General features: G+C 44.8%; 1 long non-coding RNA gene across 1 annotated transcript; it reads left to right on the top strand.

The window, feature by feature from the left end:
• The first annotated feature begins 3083 nt into the window (after positions 1–3083).
• LOC122232080 lies at positions 3084–5921 on the top strand. Its single transcript, XR_006209427.1, has 3 exons — positions 3084–3129; positions 4884–4981; positions 5529–5921. It is a non-coding gene; the product is annotated as an uncharacterized LOC122232080 (long non-coding RNA).
• Positions 5922–7255: the final 1334 nt, after the last annotated feature.

Below are 7255 nucleotides of genomic sequence, written 5' to 3'. Positions count from 1 at the left end.
CCGAAAGTGCAGTCTATTTTTAAAAAATGATGAATTTGACTTCATAAATACTAAAAACACTTCTTTGAAAGACACTGTGAGGAGAATGAAAAGATGAACCATTACTGGGTGAAAATACTGGCAGAGCAAATATTTGATGAATGACTTATAGCCAACGTATAATGGACCCTCAAAAGTTAGTAAGATGAAAACGAACAACCCAGTAAAAGAACAGTTAAAAGATTTGAACAGATACTCCCCCAAAGAGCAAATAACATATGAAAAGACACTCAACTACATTAAGATCCCAGTGAAATGCCACTTCTCATCTGTTGGTATGGTTCATATAAAAGGAGTGGACATACCAAGTGCTGGTAAGGATGTGGAGAAACTGGAACTTTCATCTGTTACTTGGGGAGAAGATGTTAGCTGGGCCTATGAAATGAGACAGCCAGTTTGGAAAAGTTTGTCAGTTTCTTAAAAAGCTAAGCATATGCCTACCAAATGATCTAGCCATTTCATTCTGGGGGTTTCCCCCAAAGAAACGAAAGCCTATGTCTCCGTGAAGACTTGTACATGAGTGTTGATGCAGCCTTATTTTTTTCAATGTTTATTTATTTTTCAGAGAGAGTATGAGCAGGGGAGGTGCAAAGAGAGAGGGGGAACAGAGGATCCAAAGTGGGCTCTGGGCTGACAGCAGAGAGCCCAATGTGGGGCTCAAACTTGCAAAACCACGAGATCATGATCTGAGCCGGAGTTGGACACTGTGCCAACTGAGCCCCCCAGGTGCCCCCGTACAGCTTTTTTTTTTTTGTAACAGCCAAAGTCTGAAAGCAGTCCTGATGTCCATCAGCGCCTCAATGGATAAGCAATTGTGCTACCTCCATACATTAAGGCTACGCAGTAATATAAAGGGGTACTGTATTGCTATGGGCAACGTGGATGAATCTCAAAATAATTATACTGAGGGAAAGAAGCCAGACCAAAAGGGGCATAGTATCCTGTTCATAAAAACTCCAAAATACAAAGTAATTATTAGTGACAAAAGTAACAGCGGTTGAATTGCCCCAGCATGGGACTGATTACAAGGATGTATTACTAATGTGCACAGGAACACATTTGGTGGTGATGGTTATGTTTACCATCTTGACTGTAGTGATGCCTTCATGAATGTATTATAGATAAATGTGTGAAGTTTTAATACCTCAATAAAGGTATGAAAAAATAGAAGAAGGAAGGAAAGAAGGAAGGAAGGAAGGAAGGAAGGAAGGAAGGAAGGAAAGAAGGAAGGAAAGAAGGAAGGAAAGGACAGATTGGGGCAGAAGGCAGGAGGAAGAGAGAAATGGAAGGAGAATAAAAGGAGGAAGGGAAAATTTGAAGAAAGTAATCTCTCTGGGCTTAGAGTGATGGCGGGGTGGATGGTGGTGAGTAGGTGACTGGGAATGTTCCAGATGGTCTCTACCCAGTTGGCACACTGAAGTCCACTGTTTCCATTTCAGCATGACTGTACATCGCTGATGGGAGGGACCTTCGGTCTGAAAGTGGAAGGATCTTCCATTCCAAAGGACTTATCCTTAAGGCAGAGCTTTTCCAATATTTTGTGGCCTCTAGAGAGACATTTCATCTGCATTGCTCTTGGTGACATGCCCACACCATGGCAGAGAATTTTCTTTCAGTGCTTAGAATGGCCTACAATGCCCTGCATCATGAGTCTCTGGCCCCCTCTTCCAGCTCTATCTTCTATCTCAACACTGTCACACATGGCTGTAGCCATAACAGTCTTCTCTCTTCTCTTGAAACCCATCAGACTCCTTTCTGCCTCAGGGCCTTTGAACATGCAGTTCTTATGCCTGGCTTACTCTCCCCGACACTCCTGAGTCTATGTAGACCTGAGCTCTAACGTCAATGTTACTGACTCAGAGGACTTTCTTTTCCCATCCCAGACTAGATTTGATTCCTTTACATTGGCCACAAATTCCCATTTCCCATCCAATCCTAGTTTAGAATCACAGTGCTTCCTTAATAAGATAAAAGGTGAGGTTTGTCCTTCCCTCTTCATTTCATTTGCAAAACTACTCCCAAGCTCCATTTATGTCTGTGAGTAAAAGCAATCACCAGCCTGCTGAGCCTGCCTGCTCCTGGTCCCTGGCGGCCCTTGTGCATCTGGGGCTAGTCACCCTCCCCTGACACTGTCCCAACACTCAGAGAAGTGAACACAAAACTCTTAGAAAGTCACCTGCTTCTGCACAGTGTGGAGCTTGGGATGTGTAAATTCTCTAGATTCCTTCCTGATTCATTGGGTTTGTAACTGGCTTTGTTGCTGCCCACTGCATAGCAATTTTGAAATCTGAGAGTCATGACCTCAACCATGAAACACAAACTCAACACAATTCCCAACTGGAGCTTATGGGTTCTTCTCTAAAACCCACAAGCTCAGCTTCCCAGCTTTGCCTGGGGTCTGTCTATAAATTACTTTTATAGGAACGTTATCACATAATTGAAAAGTAATAACATCCTCCTGTTTTTGTAATCTTGCTGTGAATGAGCTTCTATGTGCTGCCTCTCCTGTCATCTTCCATGCTGCTCAAACACTTTAATACCTCCTTCTAGATCTTTCCCATAGTCACCTCTTAGCTTAAGAACACGGAACATGCTCCAAATGAAATAACCTCACTACCAGGTTACTCCTGTATCTCCCTATCTACAGGGATATGGAGCTAAGCAACAGTTCACTGGGCCAAACAAACGTAAATGACATGTGGATTTTATTTGTTAAACTCTTATCAACGGGGAAACCGCTGCTTCCTTATCGTTTCTATAAGGCCTCTCTGCCTTTCATACAGGACTGCTTTCACATGCACGAGATCTTAACTGCTCTTCAAGCTGATTATTCTAACCGAGATGTAATTGACATATAACATTGTGTAAGTTTAAGGTGTACAATGTGTTGATTCGATACATTCATATATCACGGGATGATTACCACCGTGGTGTTAGCTAGCGCCACTCTCACATCACATAGATATCATGTTTGTGATGAGAACAATTAAGACCTTGTCTCTTAGCGACTTGGAAGTTTCTGAGACAGTACTGTTGTCTGTAATCACTATGCTGTGCATTACACCTCCAGGGCTTCGTTATTGGCTAGCTGTAAGTCTGTAACCCTAAACGGCTCCCCAGCTCCCCCCTGCCACCTCCAGCCCCTAGTGGCCACATTCTAGTCTCTGTTTTTGAGTTCAGCTTTTTTAGATTCCACGTAGAAGTGAGATCACACAGCAGTTGTCTTTGCCTGACTTACCTGACTTAGCGTAATGTCCTCAAGGTCCATCCGTGTCGCAAAGGGCAGGATTTCCTTCTTTTTCATGGCTGAATAATACCATTCATTGTGTATATGTACCGCATCTTCTTTATCCATTTTGACAGACACTAGGTTGCTTCTACATCTTGGCTCTTGTGAATAACAAATGCTCGTTTTCATTTCCTTTGGATGTAGACCCAGAACGAGATTTACTGGATCATATGCCCTTCAAACGTGGCGAACTGCTTTGTTCTTTTAGCTCTGACAGTTAGAAAATAGTCCCTGAGACTGAGCTCCCCTCCCGCCCTCAGTGGCTGCAGAATACATCTGTCCTCCCTTGAACCCCTCCCCTGGCTGCTCTGGGGGTAGCAGAGAAATAGGAAAGGCAATGTGTGGTCGTCCCGGCTCATCATTGTTTGTGAGGTGCACCCAGGCCTGCAGAGTGCCACCATCATTCACAGGGACCTTTGGAGCGGTCTCCAGTGGAGCGGGTTTTCTGCTTCTGGTCTCTTTACAACCATCCAGGTCTCCTCTGCTGTCAGAGACGAAATCTGACCATCCTTCCATGACTCAAATCCTTCGGGGGGGCCCCCATTGTTTATAGGATAAAGTGAGAGATCCTTAGCTGACAGACCAGATGCCCCAGGGCCCAGCCCTGCCTGCTGTTCCACCCTGGTCTCTGGACCGTTCCCGATTTTTCCTCATGTCTCCCCAGCTTCTTCACTGACCCCACCTGCCAGGCGGGCAGTTCCCCCACAATGTCACTGACGCTCTTTCTTTTCTTTTATATATTTTCTCATCGGCTTTCCCTTTCTTTGTAATCAGATACTCATCCTTCAGAGTCCAAATGTGCTGGGTGCTGACCTAGGAGAGGAGAGAAACCCATCAAGGCAAGAATGAGACAATGGGCAGAAGCCTGAGGCGGCAGGCAGAGCAGAGAATGGGGACAGGCCCCGAGGCTTCTCTAGCTGCCGCCTCCGGCTGTGTAGTCTAGGGGTGTATTAGTTTGCTTAAGGCCGCCTTAACAAAGTGGCACACACTGGATGCAGAAATGTATTTTCTCATCTGGAGGCTTGGAAGTCTGAGATCTAAGTGTCAGAAGGTTCACTTTCTTCTGAGGGCTCTACCTGGGCGTGTAGACGACTGCCTTCTCTCTGTGTCTTCACATGGTCTTCCTCTGTGCTTTGTCCAAGTTTTCCCAGTCATCCTGGATTAAGGCCCCTCTAATGACCTCATTTTAACGGAATCACCTCTGCAAAGACCTTGTCTGCAAATAAGGTTACATCTGAAGTACTGGGAGTTAGGGTTCAACACATGAATTTTGGGAAGGGGACACGATTCGGCCCATAATGGGATGGGACGGGGATCCTTTATCCTCCCTTGTCTTGATTTAATCTTCATCTATTACACGGAGATTGGGGTACTTTAACAGGTAATCTTGTGTATCCTTTACAGTGCTAGACTTTTCTGGATTGAAAACCAGGCAACATGAAATAGGAGCTTGAGCAATTAGATGCTTGTGTTTTCCCAACAGAAAACAGATCAGGGGTTTTAAACCCCAATGATCCACGTAAGTCTCTGAATCCTTCCTCTGCTTTTCTTGCAGGCATGCGTCACTAAAGAGAATCGGTGTAGACAAGAAACCGAGTTGGCTGCCTACGCTCCCCTCTCATGAGGGGAAGATGGAGGAGGGAGCCAGAGAAGGTGGGGGGGGGGGGCGGTGAAAATGGCCAGACTGTTAAGTGTTCCACCGGCATGAGTTGGATGACTTAGAGAGGCGGAGGGAGAGTGAGTGGAAGGGAGAAAACAGTCCTGGCATGTGTGTCTGTGTCCTAAACGGATAAGAAAAGCCATTTGAGGTCCACGGTAGCCAGAGAAGAGAGTAGCCACTCAGGAGGGGCTAGTGTCTTCTCCTTTACCCTCTCCAGTCTTTTGCATGCCACTAAGAGAGGGTGTTCCTCTTACTCCTGGGGGATACTCCAAAGGGTGCCCGGGGTCACAGGATGCTGGCCGTGGACAGCTCCTTTTGGGCTTCCCCAAGTCATCCTAGCCAGATGTCTGCCTTAGGGTACATTGGGCATGGAGCCCAGGACTGTGGGGGTGTGTACGTGGGGACAGAAAATATCTAACGTTGCTAAAAAGAAATATTCTAGCGTATTTACCTTTGAAACCCCTTGCCAGTATGTCCCGGAGGATTGGAAGGCAGAATAACTTGGTGAATTTGGAGACAGACCTCTCTTTTCCATTTCAGATCCAGCTATAGAGACTTTCTCTTTACTGGCCCAGGAATGGACACCTTCACTCCAAAACCTGTGCGTTCTCATGGCCATCATCACATAGGTGGTCCTTACTGATTTTTCACTTCTTCAAGCACACGTGTGGACAGAACATAGAATACTCAGTCATGGTTAGGACAAAAGAATGGCTAAGTTACACTGTACGAAGCCCCTGACCCTTCTTCCCATATGTCACTTCCTCTACCTGGGACATTGCCCTTTGTCTCCCCATTCTTAGTCCACCTTCGAATCTCAGCCTCCAGTGGGAATCTCGCAGACCCCTTTTCAGGCTTGGACGGGGTCCTCTGACCCCATGTCCCTCCTTGATAGAGTTATGATTGATCTCAACTAAATCTCAATGAGCTGTACTTGCACCTCGTGACCATCTGTTCTTAGTTGATTTGAGTCACAATAAGCGTAATGACACTTGATCTTAGCCAAAGGGCTGAGAAGCGATAGGCATAATGACAAACAAAAAACTAACAAGCCAGATTCTCTGTCAACACAGAACAGATCTCTATAAGCCACCAACCCATTGAGGGAGATGACCGGTTGGTCGGGTAAAATTCCCAATCATTGCTGCCACCATGGGGAATAACTTATCTGCTGTGAACTTCTCTGGCAACACATTTAACCTGCCTCTGTCAGGTGAGTCCACGGAGCATTTCAGTGGATGACATCCCAAACTGTTAAAAGATTATTTTTTCTAGCCATTTAAAAAATGTTTATTTATTTATTTTGAGAGAGACAGAGAGAGTGAGAGAGTGAGTGAGCAGGGGGAGGGGCAGAGAAAGAGGAGAGAAAGAATCCCACGTAGGCTCCACCCCATCAGTGCAGAGCCTGATTCGGGGCTTGATCCCGTGAACCACAAGATTACGACCTGAGCAAAATCAAGGCCACTTGATTGGACACTGAACTGACTGAGCCACCCAGGCAACTCAAAATATAATTTTTTTCAAGAGGATATAACCATATCTCTCATACAAGTATGAAAAGAACTCTTATACTTTACTCATTAATAATGTAGTACAATAATATATTATAATAATGTTGGATTAATAATAATGTGATGAGTAAGATGTTTCCTTCAAGTAGTTCACAGGCAAATTCAAAGTATCATGCATGCCTAGGCAGAGAAGAGATGTTGAAATTAACTTAGATGCAAAAATGGCGTATTCACAGGGCAATAATGACATTCCATTGACTACAATTCGTTTGTATTTCTATAGACAAGAGTCATTTACATCCATATCCATTTCCCACAATTTACAGAGTTGTAAAACAGCCCAAAGAACAGTGGAAAGTAGAGATAACCTGGAAGTGTTCACCGGACAGGGCAGTGAGTAATCCTATTTTCCATACCAAAGTCTTTCATACTTTTTCTGATACTCCAGTGTGCCCCAACAGCATCTCAGTTAGCAAGAGTACTTCTGATCACTACTCACGCAGCACTGCATTATGTTGGACCCCAGGGTTTGCCCTCAACCTCCAATTTTCACATGGGTTTTTTTTTTAGTGAAATAGCGCTCATTGTTTTTTTGAATACCCATCTCTTTAGTTCATATACTACAGGGCAATCTACTGAGAATCCACCAAACTAGTCAAAGCCACCTCTCCCTGCAACACTGGACCATCATCCTTGCTCCAAGTTATCACATTCCCAATCTCCATTCTCTTGAAGTGGAAATATACAAAATTGCCT

This window comes from Panthera tigris, chromosome D2 (assembly GCF_018350195.1).
Source record: "Panthera tigris isolate Pti1 chromosome D2, P.tigris_Pti1_mat1.1, whole genome shotgun sequence".
NCBI classification, from domain to species: Eukaryota; Metazoa; Chordata; class Mammalia; order Carnivora; family Felidae; genus Panthera; species Panthera tigris.
This window is presented reverse-complemented; position numbering and strand designations above follow the sequence as displayed.